This window comes from Abramis brama (genome assembly GCF_963993115.1).
Source record: "Abramis brama genome assembly, chromosome: 6".
Taxonomy (NCBI): Eukaryota; Metazoa; Chordata; class Actinopteri; order Cypriniformes; family Leuciscidae; genus Abramis; species Abramis brama.
The window spans coordinates 44,928,117-44,942,338 of NC_139968.1; the positions used below are offsets into that span (position 1 = coordinate 44,928,117).

General features: G+C 36.8%; 1 long non-coding RNA gene across 1 annotated transcript; it reads right to left on the reverse strand.

The window, feature by feature from the left end:
- Window positions 1–7,806: 7,806 nt before the first annotated feature.
- LOC311085251 lies at window positions 7,807–8,667 on the reverse strand. Its single transcript, XR_014606762.1, has 3 exons — window positions 8,396–8,667; window positions 8,157–8,188; window positions 7,807–8,019 (listed from the first exon to the last, which is right to left on the reverse strand). It is a non-coding gene; the product is annotated as an uncharacterized lncRNA (long non-coding RNA).
- Between the last annotated feature and the right edge of the window lie 5,555 nt (window positions 8,668–14,222).

The window sequence follows — 14,222 nt, forward strand, 5'->3', positions numbered from 1 at the left end:
GTGACCAAAGCTGAATTTTAGCATCATTACTCCAGTCTTCAGTGTCATTCAAATATGATGATTTGATGCTCAAAAACTGTCTATTTTTTGGCTGGGGAAAGAAATAAAATAAATCAATGGGAAATCAATGAATCCCTAAAATGGGATCAACAACATGTGAAAAACTACTCAAACCCAAAATCGTATCAGTTTATTTAGAGATTTCTGTAACTTATCCAACCATACACAAAACAGATCAGACATCCAAGAAATGCATGCTTACTCAAAATGACATTGCACTAAACATGATGCAAGTAGTTTTACATTTTGTTTACCCAGAAAACTAACATATCTAGCATGAAGTTTTGTTCTAGCATTAACCTTACCTAAAGTTTTCATAGCCATACTTGCACCACTTAAATCATTGTCAAGGACACAGCCAAGATAATTAACACTATTTCTGTTTGATATTACACAATCCCCTACCTTGACACACAGGTTAGGAACCTTGTTCAGTTTACTTTTAGACTTTTTACTTAAATGCAATAAGAGTTTACTTTCAGAGAGCCAGTCTCTTACTTTATATAACTCCTCATATCACTTGTATTTTACTGACATCCTTGTCTGAAACCAGTAAAGCAGAGAACAAATTACAGTCACAAACTGCTTGCATATCATTTATGTATAGGAGGAGTAAAAGGGGGCCTAAGACACTTCCCTGGGGAACTCCATTATTAATAATTGTTTATTCAGAGAGAAACCCATCAATTTTTACACTTTGAATTCTCCTAGTTTAATAAAAGTTCAACCAGGCTATCAGTATACTTGGAAAAAACACATGACACTTAATTTATCTTACAGTATTGAATGATTCACTGTCAAAAGCTGTTTGGAGATCCAAGAGTACCATTGCACACATTTTACCTCCATCAATCTGCTTCCTTATAAAATCTGTTAAATACAATACATTTATATTTGATCATTTAGCAGACGCTTTTATCTAAAACGACTTACAAATGAGGAGAGCAATAGAAGCAATTAAACTAATAACAGGAAAACATTAGAATTAACTAATTATTTTTTCTTGATGCAAGAAGGAGGAGCAGACAATAAAAAACGGACAATAAAAGTTTAATACTTGGTGCAGAAAATACAAAAAGAAAGTAAAACTGGAAGAAAATAAGACAGATCTCTCTCTTTATTGACTAACAAGATAGCAAAGCGTCTCAAACAGCCTCTTCTACAGCTTCCTGAGCAAGAACAGAGCAAAAAACACTTGTACTTTTAAACATATAGATTATATTAAAGGTATAGTGGAGGATTTTCCCGAATTTTAGAAAAGAACCGCCCTCTTCACTTTTTGAAAAAATGCACATGCGCAACTCTACCTGCTCCCGAGAGGGAGCGCCTATTATACGTGTGCACGAGAGAGCATGCACGAGCCTAGTTCTCCTCGTGCACGCTCTGTTTACAAGTTGCAAGATCGCTAATCCTAGCTTACATTAACTTTTACTAGCAGTGATTTTAAACGGATTTCTCCAAATAGCATGCCAAACTTTACCTGACGAGTAGAAACTTCGCGACTGAGGCATCAGTGGGAAGCCCAACCTGTGCTTTTGGCGCACGCCAGTCGCCAGCGTGTGAAATATTCTCCCAAAAACACTCTGGTCTTGTTTCTTTCTTCAGAGGCCTTTCTCTTCTTGTCATACAATTCGTAGACACTTTTTCTCTTACGACCCTCAGACATTTTGAAAAAAACCCGGCGAGAACGGCGAGCTTCAATGAATGGCTGAAACCGTAGCTCACCCATAGACAGCTCACCACCATAGACCAGGGCTGCCAACTTTTGAGTTTAGCTTGGAGTGAGATTTTTTTTGGGGGGGGCTGTAAAAACAAATATTGCATCACAATAAGTGTAATTGTGATTGTCAAAACATTTGGTAACTAAATAGAATTTTATAAAGTTTAGTGACAACATGTTACAATGTTTACATTGTACAATGACTGGTATAGGATACAGTTTTTGACTGACAAAAATTTCAAGATTTCAATTCCATTCTTGTGATTTGATTCCGATTTTGATTCAATATTTACTAATATTGACTAATACTGACTAATATTGACTAATTTAATTGAAAATAAAACATGTTTATTTTAAATTTTATTTTAAAAAAAATAATCTCACCTAATGCTGTAAACATAGAGGGCCCAATCTGCTGGTATTATTAAAGGTTAAAAATAACAAATTAAATTAAATATAATGCAGTTTTTGTTATAATAACAATTATTTAATGACATAAGTAAAAATATAATAAAAATGTAATATAGTGCTCAGCAAAATCTCCTCTCTAGCTATTTTTTCTATTCAATTAACATGCTATGGTCATTAAATGCCTTTCCTGAGGTAAATGTAACGTTATGTGACATAATTTTTCTCCTGCTGTTATATTGACCTCTTTCCGTGGTTGAAAAACACTAATTGGTCGATATTATGTATACTTTCGGTAAGTTGTACTGCATCTTTAAATAAAAAAGTAACAGGTGATCGGTTCACGTGCACTTGAACTGAGGCGCTCTGCGATCTGTCACTTCACATTTACAAGCGCCAAACGTATTTTTGTCTGAATTTCATAATAAAATTGACGGAATCTAAGAGCTGAGAATTAGTTTAATATTAAAAGTACCTCTTTGCTCCGCAATTTTTCTGTGCGTGAGAAAATGGATGTGTGGCGTGAGAGCGTGTGAAAAGTGTCAATTGCGTGAGAGTTGGCAGCCCTGCCATAGACTGTCACCACACATAATACACCTGAAAGTGCGCATGCGCAGAAAGGACAAGCACGTACGACGGCCTTACGTAAACATATCACCAGAATGATTGACAATTAGGAGGACCAATAGTCTTGATGATCCACCCGGAAAAATAAAATCCTCCGCTATACCTTTAAAGGGGGGGTGAAATGCTATTTCATGCATACTGAGTTTTTTACACTGTTAAAGAGTTGGATTCCCATGCTAAACATGGACAAAGTAAAAAAAAATAAGTTGTACGTTTGATGGAGTATTTCTGTACCAAAAATACTCCTTCCGGTTTGTCACAAGTTTCGGAAAGTTTTTTTCGAGTATGGGCCTGTGTGACGTCAGATGGGGCGGAATTTCCTTATACGGTCCTAAGGGCTCTTCTCCCGGAAGGGCGCGCGCGCACCCGTAGACCAGAGCGAGAGAGTGAAAGCAGTACCTCATCTAAGCGCTGTGCTCGCTGCAGTCACAGGACTTTGTTTGTTCCCTGCATTTCGACGATGATTGTTGTATAAACAAGGCCCAGTTCGACGCCGGATTTAGCAGTCCCAACGATAAAGGTTCGAGGTCGTGCGTTGGAACCGCAGGCGGTGAGTAAAACTCATAGACAAACTGCTTCAAATGTCTGTGTGTTGTTAGATATCGGCGCGTAAGCACCGCCCACACGGCACGCCTCCAGACGCTCGTTTTTTTCCGGAAAGACTCGGTACAGCCTATCTTTCTTTTATAAATATAATAAAACTAAAGACTTTTGGAGATATGAAGGATGCAATACTACTCTATAGGCAGGGCCGGATTAACATAAGGGCTAGGTGGGGCTGAAGCCCCAGGGCCCACGGGATTAGGGGGCCCGTGATTGGCTGGAGGAAATGAGATTATCAAGTCATAGGTGGTTGATTTGTGTATAATAAAATAACAAGAAGTTATTGGAAAATGTGCCTGACTGATATAATTCACCGGCCAATCAAATTACCTCTACAATTTGCGCTATGACGTTGGGAAACGCCTCTTTTCGTTATGCTTTCATATAGAACATGGGAATAAATCGCTCGCAGGAGTTCAAAAATGATGAAAAAAAAGTGATAGTGATGCACAAAAAAGGAAAAACAAACTCGAAAGGCAGAAAAGGGATGCAAAAATTCCTAAACTAACTAACTACTTTGGTTCACTTTCATCCGTGCCCGTGGAAGACCCCGAGTGCAGCGGCAGCAGCCCACAGTTAGCTTCACCTTCCTTCCTCGTCACCGATCCGCGTGTTTTAGACGTCGAAGAAGGGAAGCAAGCAGCTGAAGTAAGTTAATGAGTTAAGCACTATTTGGATGTTTCTCGTGGAGTCGTAAGGTATTTTCAATACGGGCTATATAGAATATAGTAGGTGATTTTATTGCAGTCTGAATCGGAATGTCAGTGTTTTTTCTCCCACCACCCACCTGCGTAAAAATCCCCGGCCGAATTACGAACATCAAGGTCCAATATATCCAGGGTACATGGGCATTTTTTGCCCCGATGAGTTTTCGTCTTATTGTAATATTACATAATATAAAATAAATATATCACACAAGTAAAAGCGCAGTTTTCCCCAAATATCAGCACAATTGCCAATGTGATATATGTTATGCAACAATGAGTTGACCAATAAGTTAACATTGAGAGTTACGTTTTAGTTTATCGTCATTTCGCCGATGGAAATTCCAAAATGAAACCACAGCAGAAACAATCTCTGAAATTGATAGTGGTGATTCGTTACTGAATAATCTGCGTTTTGAACGAATGGGTTCATTTAATGATACATTGACTCCTCGTTTGCTTCGTCGTTGAATCAAACAGCCGTTTGAACAAATCGGATGAATGAATGACTCGCTTATTAAGACAGTGACTTGCCGCCACCTACTGGTAGTTTTAGTTTCATACTTAATGTACCCTTTAATTAGAAATTAAAAATTAAATATTTTTATATTTAAATATTAAATAAAATAACAATCATAGCATTTATGTAATTGTAAATGCAGTGTAAATGTATTAATATTTTTTTTACAGATATCCACATGAGAAACAATTACCATCTAGGGGTTTAGAAAGCAAATGTTTTATTAATGCTTACTTTGTCCCTTTAGATAAAATGAGAGAAATAGCCATAAATGCACTCATGGAAGAGGAGGGGGTAAAAATGTTTTATCAATAAAATGTTCCCAAAATGAACCAAGAAATTATGTGGAGTAATTTTTATCATGATGTTCCATCAAAATCTGTGCAGTAGAGGGTTAATGTGTTAAATAGCCTGGACTATTTAGTGTGCAAAAATAATAATAAAAAATAATGATAAAGAAAAACATTAATTAAATACATTGATTAAAAACAATAAAACAAATTTATTGCAGTAGAAGACTGTGGCGTGGCAATCAGATGAAAGGGGGCCCTTGGTGTTGCTATAGCCCCAGGGCCCAAAGTCCTCTTAATCCGGGCCTGTCTATAGGTACTCTCAAGATTAACATGAGATTGACTGAAACTGAGTGTTTTTCTGGGTCTGAAACATTTATTTTGGTTAAAAGCAAAGATCAGAAAATTGCCTTCTGTGAACATGTTGGCTAAATTATTTTTTAAACATAAAATGCAATTTTAACACTTAACAACAAACAGGTAACAGTTAGCACTTGAAGGAATAGTTCACCCAAAAATTTAAATTAGCACATGATTTACTCACCCTCAAGTCATCCTAGGTCTATACAACATTCTTCTTTCAGACGAATACAATCGGAGTTCTATTAAAAAATGTCCTGGCTCTTCCAAGCTTTATAATGGAAGTGAATTGCTGTTTCTGTTTTGAAGTCCATAAAAGTGCAAACGAAATCCCATTCAAAGTCTGCAAGTTTTCGCAGAAGTGAGGAAACCTGTAGGCTTACAGTGGTGTTCTTTTTTTTTGCACAACTTCGTTACTTGGTTACAAGTTACTTGTCCTTTCTTTGTTTTGATCCACGTTCAGGATTGATGTCAAGAACGCGTCTAAAAGGCAGAAAAGAAAGAAGAAAAAAACAATGAAATAATAACAATGGAATAATTGCAAGCCTTGCGATGTTTATTGCATACACGACTACATGATAATGTTAAACATGACATTTACCAGACTAAAATGCATGTTTGCACCCAAAAATGAAAATTATGTCATTATTACTCACCCTCAAGACTTTCGTTCATCTTCAGAACACAAATGAAGATATTTGATGAAATCTGAGAGGTTTCTGTCCCTCCATTGACATCAATGTCATTGCAACTGTCAAAGCCCAGAAAGGTGGTAAAAAAAAAAACTGTAAATAGTACATATAACTACAGTAATTCAACCTAAATATTATGAAGTGACGAGAATACTTTTTGTGCGCAAAATAACCCCAAAATCTATGTTACTGTAATTTCCTATTATCACTGTAAAGCTGCTTTGAAACAATCTATATTGTTAAAAGCGCTATATAAATGAAGGTGACTTGACACTGTTTACACTACGTCAACAGCGTAGGAGAATGACGTGAAAGAGAAGAGATTGTTGAATAATGTCGTTATTTGTTTTTTTTTTTGTTTTTTTCGTCGCTTCATAATATTAAGGTTGCACCACTGTAGTTGCATGGATTATTTAAACAATGTTTTTACTACCTTTCTGAGCCTTGAAAGTTGCAAAGACGTTGCTGTCTATGGGTGGTTCAGAAACCTCTCAGATTTCATCAAAAATATCTTAATTTGTGTTCTGAAGATGAACGAAGGTCTTACAGGTTTGGAACAACATGAGGGAGAGAAATTAATGACAGAATTTTCACTAATCATTTAACTGATAACAACTTGCACTGACATATCTTACAATATGTGACTGCCATTGTTTTGTCTCAAGACTTTTGTGTTCTGACTAGGCTACTCATACCAGTAGTCAGCTTAATAAATACTGTCAAGACAAGTCACAATTCAGTCTAACTAGTGCAAAATGCCCGTCAGAAATCAGTTTTTGTGTGTGTTTTTAGTAATTGTTGGTTTGGTGCCCGTGAAAGAGACTGTGAACGCATTGAATTCAGGGAGCAGGCTAGGTTACTACAAATGATGGCTGTGAATAAACTATAATATTCAGAAGTAAACAGTGTAGCTGACAGAGTGTTTATGTATACCACAACCTTCTAAGTGCTAGTGCAAAATGCCCGTGCAAAATCAGTTTTTGAGTGTGTTTTTAGTAATTGTTGGTTTGGTGTGTTTGAGTGCTCATTGTTACAATTACACACATATTTGTGCATGGTAGAAAGCACACAGTGAACTCCGAGAAAACGCTATGCTTGAGGAAGCTTGTGAATAGGCTACTACAAATGATGCCCGTGAAAGAGACTGTGAACGCATTGAATAGGATATGTTTAGTTGGTGAATAGCATAGGCTACTATTACACAGTAGCGATAACTTTAAGCGCACCAGAATGAAATATAATATTCAGAAGTAAACAGCATAGCTGACTTACAGATTCAGTTTACATCCACAAATGAATAAGCGCGTCGATTCAGGGAGCAGTGCAAAGTGCCCGTGCAAAATCAGTTTTTGTGAGCTGATCGCCGTCAAAAAAGTTCAGGAGATATTTCTTAGTGATGGCTGATTTCAACAGTTTCAATATGATAGCATTTTGAAAAAAAAGTGTCATGAATTTATTGCATTTTTGGGGGAAAATAATCCGTTTTTATAATAGATCTTTGAAAATCCAAATCTGGATTTGAATTTTTTATGATATTATAACCTAAAGATACTATGTGAAAATTTTAAACAGAAAATAGTGATTTTCATCTTGCCACTTTCTTTTGACTTATTCTTTCAGAAAACAAGACAATTTTTACTTGTCTATTAAATGCTTCTTCAAATAAGAATTTTAGATATCTGGACTGGAAACAATAAAAAAAAAAACACTAATTAAGAAAAACATATTTTGCAGTGGGGTGAGTAAATTATGGCTTTTCATTTTAGGTTTAAATTACCCTTTTAATGTTTACATACCAAGAAATATAAGGCTCTCTGGCAAATGTAGATTGCTGGACATCAGCGTTGCAAATTCCTGAAACAATTTTTAAAAAGGACAGCACAACCATGATCAACAGAACCAAAACATAAAACATATTACAGATTAATGAGATTTGTTGAATAATCTCTACTTATCTGCTTGAAGGATAAAACCGTCTAACTTCTCTTTGAATTGTGGGAGTAGTTGTAGGACCATGGCATGGCAATCAGGAATACTACATTTGAAAACAACATTAGGAACAAAAGCACGATCACAGAACTGACAGCATTTGATAGCATATTTTTTACCACATAGATTATACACATAGATAGACTATAACTGTAACACTAACAGTTACTTAAAATCACTTACATTAGCACTGGACCGTCATCAGATTACAAAGCCTGAAACGGAAAATATATATATCAAAAGCACGTCATGCAAATAACATGGTAAATGTTGCCTATTATATGAAATATCGAAGTTACTTGGTAAACAGGCGGAACAGAGTGAATTGCTTGCGCGGCCACGGTAGTAAACCGCAAAATCAAACCAAATAAGTTACGTGGAAACAATGTAGAAATGCGAACACACAAAAAATATTGGCTTACCGTATCACTCAGTTGAACAATTTTCCATCTTCTCAAACTCTAAATCCCACTTATCGTCACAGGCGCAGGTTAGATTATTCTAATGACAAATTCTTCCATCCGTCTTCATGTAGCAGCTAACATTAACGTCGTCCATTTTCTGCTGCGTCACAGGCAAATGTTTGAACCACGAACCGAAGCTCACAAAAGCTTAAAAATTGTTCACAGATTCGCAGACACTGTTTATCTTGATAACATGAATGATTATTCTGTTCAGTTGAATCCCGCTGACAAATCAAGTTCGCCTGTATACAGGGCCTGAAGTTAACTTTTTTGACCACCAGCCACTGTGACTTTTTACCAGCCAGTTTTTTTTTTTTTTTTTTGGCCTCATAAAAGGTGGAAAAAAAAGGAATTGCACAAACATTTGTTCTTTAACTTGTAAGAATACACATTTAAGTGCTGTCAAGTTATTAACGAGATCCATACAAGTAATAATAACTCTTAGAATACAGATATAGACCTAGTGCAGCTCGTATGTAAACAAATCACACGCGGCTGTGTTGATGGCTGGGCAGCTGTTAGTTACAGCGTTAAGGAACCGTTAAGCAGAACTAAATTAATATTGTTATATTACTGGTAATACTGCTTTCACAGATGCTTTCTTTACTCCAGTAATGTGCATTTTTAGCTAAAATCCAACAAAATGGCTGACTTCGTTTAAATGTCAAAGAACAACAGTTGAAAAAAAAAACAAACAAAAAAAACGTAAAGACCTGGCCCCTTTAGTTACTGTTGCTATGTCCGACAAGCTACACCGCGCTCACGCCAAACCATGATCTCACACAATGAAAAACACATCGCGCAGCAGAGACACTGACAACACGCTGACAGACAAGACAGTCCAGGTTACTTTTGATATTAAACAAAGTCTCAACGTTAAAATTTGGTCATTTTTAAAGAAATTTAGACAATACCGTTTTGTGGCTCTGTAATGTGTCTTGACAGATCGCTGCCTCAGTTAAAGCTGCTCGTGAACTGATCATCTCTTCCTTCTAGTTAATTAGCATCAAATAAACATGAATGAACATAAGAAGGAATGTAGTTTTAACTGCGGAAAGATGTCAGTAGGCTTACTCAGTACACTCCGTTTTTTCAAGTTCAAATCCTCCAACGTTGAACTCTCCTGAGTCCTGACTGCTTTGTCGGACAAAAAAAAAGGCGGATTATGATTGGCCAGATCGCCTGTCAATCAAACTCCCCGCGAAGGGTCGATTCTCATTGGCTGCCTGCCAATGTGGCAGGTAGATTGACAGTGTTACCCGCCAATTGCAGAATTCACCCGCATTTGGCGTGTGGTCGGGTGTTAATTTCAGGCCCTGCCTGTATAGCTACTGTCTGCTCGCGTCACATTTGAACTGAATTGAGCGCGAAAGAAATCAGTCCCACAATGCAATGCCTTTTACAGTATGATACTGTATTACGAATTTATCGGGATGAAAACAGAAATGTGCTGTATATTTACAGCTTAAGGGGCCGATCACACCTGACGCGTTTTTCAGGTTCGAAAACGCGAGGTGCACAGCACTTTACATTACACAGAACGATCAGTGCGCTGTTTTTTATGTTGCTAGGCAACCAATGAAACAGCTGTCCTGTCAGTCAAGTAAACGTCAAATCAGCGTTTTATTACCTTTATTTACTTTCTGTTAACATTGTGGTAGTTCCGGTTCGTGAAGTCGTTAAGCTCCTGGTAACCCGCGAGAGCACCACAAGTTTATCCTCTATCATCGCACTCTCCTGGCGTTCAAGCAACTGTAGCTTTCATCACTTAAACGGAAGGCCCGCCTCTCACTTCATTCGATTGGACAGTGGAAAAAAACGCGATGACGTCGGGCGCTTTTTCCGCTCGGAGTTGCTTTTTTTTCAACTTCAAAAACGCGAGGCGCAGCGGGCGGTAAAACGCGAGGCGCAGCTGGCGCATAAACAGCGTGCAGAACGCTCGCTGCCATAGGAAACCAATTGAAAATAGGCGCCTCTCACTGCAAAAAACGCGTCAGGTGTGATCGGCCCCTCGAAGCCGCTTGTCCACCAGCGTCTCGATTTCTGACGCGACGCCAAAGCCCATTCATTTCCTATGGGACTACGCCAATACTGTATTATGGAAATACAGTACAATTCTGTAAGAAATTCGCTGCAAATTTAAAACAATTAAAATGGCATTTTAACATTATGCTCTTGTCTTTTAAACTGTACTGTGCTGTAATTGAATATACAATTTTAGTCTGTACAATTTACAGTAATAGATAATTTCTACATAAATATATGTTTTTATAATCATAGTTTTACTGTAAAATTAACAGATATATTTGATTTACTTGTTTACAAAATATTACTGTTAAGTTAACAATGTTTCATTTAATTAACAACATATTATTGTTAAGTTAACAATGTTCAATTGTATTCTCATTTACAGTATTTCCATGTAGCTATTTTACAGCATTTCAAAGTTAATTTTACGGACATTTTTTACAGTGCAGAGCTCAGACGAGAAGATCTTGGAGCTGTGCAATATCCTTGCAGCACTAAAGTAGAGTTAATACTATATTAGAGAATTATTTCACAACCTTTATTATATACACCTCAGAAATATACTGAAGTCTGGACCTCGGGTGACTTCATAACTGGCTACAGCCGTGGTTGTGACTGGTTAGACAAACTAATAGGAAAGAGAGGTGGCATCACACTTGAAAGTGCTGGAACTGAAGATAAGCTACTTAATGTGAGTTTTTGTGTGACTGTGTAGATTAGATGAATGAGTGAAGCTCTTCCCACATGCAGTGCAGTGATACGGTTTCTCTCCAGTGTGGATCCTCTCGTGTGTTTTCAGGGATCCTGAATGATTGAATGTCTTGTCGCAGTGTGAACACTTGTAAGGTTTCTCTCCAGTGTGAATTCTCTGGTGCCGTTTCAAATCTTCAGCTGTAATAAAAGTCTTCCCACACTCAAAGCACATATGATTTCTTACACCAGTGTGTATTTTCTGATGTGCTTTTAAATTCTGCGGACGTGAAAAACTCTTTCCACACAAAGAACATGAATGTTGTTTCTCCTGTGAATGAACTCTCATGTGGCTCTTCAGGTTTGAAGCCCTCAAAAATGTTTTACCACATTGATCACATTCATGCAGTTTCTCTCCAGTGTGGATGTTCATGTGTCGCTGAAAGTGTCCTGGTTGTGCAAAACTCTTCCCACACTGATCACATGTGAACGGTTTCTCTCCAGTGTGGATCCTCATGTGAACATTGAGACTCTGTTTGCATGTGAAACTCTTTCCACACTGAGTGCAAGTGAACGATTTCTGAGATCTCCTTTGACGTTTCTCCACTTCTTCATTCTCATCCATCGGGCCTGAAATTAAAGTAAAAAAAAAAGCTCAGTAAATCAATAAAATAAAAATTATGTAGTGAAAAAAACGATCACATGTCGAAAACACGTTCAACCGGATTGCTTTGGTAGTGTAGACGCTCATGTGGTCGAGTGTGTTCAAACAGACACAAATGCGTAAACATTATGGGAAGCGCTGTAGCCAGACAGCATTTAAACTTTGTTGGCTGAAGACCCAAGTTTTGTTTGAAGAAGGAAAACTCTGTGTTTGACGTGGACTTGCAGCTTTAAGAGCAGAAACAAAACTCTTCGTCTAGTTTTCTGTCCATCTCTGGTCATGCTCACATGCAAATTGCATGAGCTTACTTCATCCATTATACTGAAAGCCCATACATTTACCTGCCCATAGACCGTCCCCTCAAAAGAAACAAAACAAAAGTGGACAAAAGTGGACAATAGAGATGGATTTGAAACACCAAGTGTAAACGGGATTAGGCCCTTGTGTACTTGTGATCCAATTGACCAAAACACATCTTAACACCAGCTGTAGACAAAGCCTCACAATCTTCTTTAATCCTTTTGAACATGTGATTGAAACAAAATGTGAGACATTTAAACTGACCAATCAGCAGATTACAGCTTTCCCACATCGTACTGAAGGTGTGACATTTAGCAAACCTCAGATGTACACACACATCTTGGCCGACAGACCTTTATCACTATCAGCACTTCTTTATGGATCACTAATGGAATGCAATAATGCTATAATTTTAAAACTCCCTGTTTTTTACACAAACTACACCATGTGTAGCAAAGTCTATTTATTTGATTTTTTTTTTTAAATGTTGGAGTTTTAGCAAGATAGTAACAATATTTTAGAATGCGCAAAAACTGTATTAAGACATATCCATAATTTTAGTAACATGGTTGCAGTAATTGTGAACCAGATGTAAAATAAACAGAAAAAAAGCTCAGATAATACTTATATTGACTTACAGATAACAAACATCCTTGTTTTTTTTGTTGTTGTTTTTTTTTTTTAATTGCACCCAGTTCATATTATTTGCTGCTTTAATTCTAATTCAAAACTAGATTTGTCCTACTATAACAGAGCCAAATCTGATGAACTGCTTTATAACCTTAATGTTCTTCAGCCTCACTAATGAAGAATCAGGAATAAACACCAACCTCTTTGTTCTTCAGTGTGTTTCATTCTGCAGTGTTCTGGATCTCTCATGTTCTCACTGTCCTTCAATAAACTCTGTCTTTGCAGATTTCAGCTCTTCCTGATGGTTTGATGCTCGTCTTCACTTGTTCTTCAAGTGAAGAACAAGTATTCAATGTATTACACATTGAATATTCCAGCATTTATTGGTGAATTGCAGTGGGAGGAGCTTCACTGAAGAAGGAGGAGCTTCACTGAAAGAGGAGGTGCTTCACTGGAGGAGGAGGAGCAGCTCTGACAAAATCAAGCAGAAATCACTTACAGAGTTTGTTTTTATTCTAATTTACACATTTTAAATGTTTATGGTCACATATCTATCTATCTATCTATCTATCTATCTAGAGAAGTAACTTTTAAGTGAATTAATGGAAAAATGTCAACCACATATTTTATTTCTACATTTATCTTACCTCTCATTAACATATTGGCAAAGGATTTTATAAAATATTATGGAGTATAACAATTAACAGACACCAAATATATATAAGAATAAAGATGAAAGAATAAAACTTATAATTTTTTTTTTACAGATTTGCAAGAAACAAAGCAACAACTGAGTTTCACTTATTTTGTTTTTGTTTATCATATTTTATATGAAACATTTTTAAATCCAGATTATTGAAATAAACAGCTATGAAACTGCCTAGGAAATTGCCTAGTGTTAATCTGCATCGCTATTTGTACTTGTTGTGAATACGCAGGCCACAAGAAGTAATTAGGTTTTTTTAAAATATTTTTTTCCCACTTTTACTCAGGACATGCTAGTTGGCAACAAAGGATTCTATTCATTAAGCTAAGGTAAGCTAGCGCCGACCCTGTCAAACTAAAACAATGCATGCACTGAGACAAAAATGCATTTGCCCACCTATCTAAATGTAGGAAAGAAGGTGAATAAGCCCTATTTCAAAAAACGTTGGAGTGTTCCTTTAACCTGTTAAGCCCACTTTTGAAAAATCCCCAGAAATGGCATACCCAAACTGAAACAGATCATGAACCCTTTGTTCTAAAAGCACAAGTATGATCTCATTTGAAAGCTGACAGCTGGTAGTTTATTGTAAATGTAGAATCAATTATTGTCAAATAGTTAGAAATAGCTTCAAAGTTTTGTAAAGTTATTAGAAATGTATTTTTATGACACATCTTCATGAAAATAAAATTGAAGTTGGCACTGTATCAATCTAGAAATGCACTGCAGCTAAAGCCACATGTCTGACCATGTTATGTTTAAAATCTGAA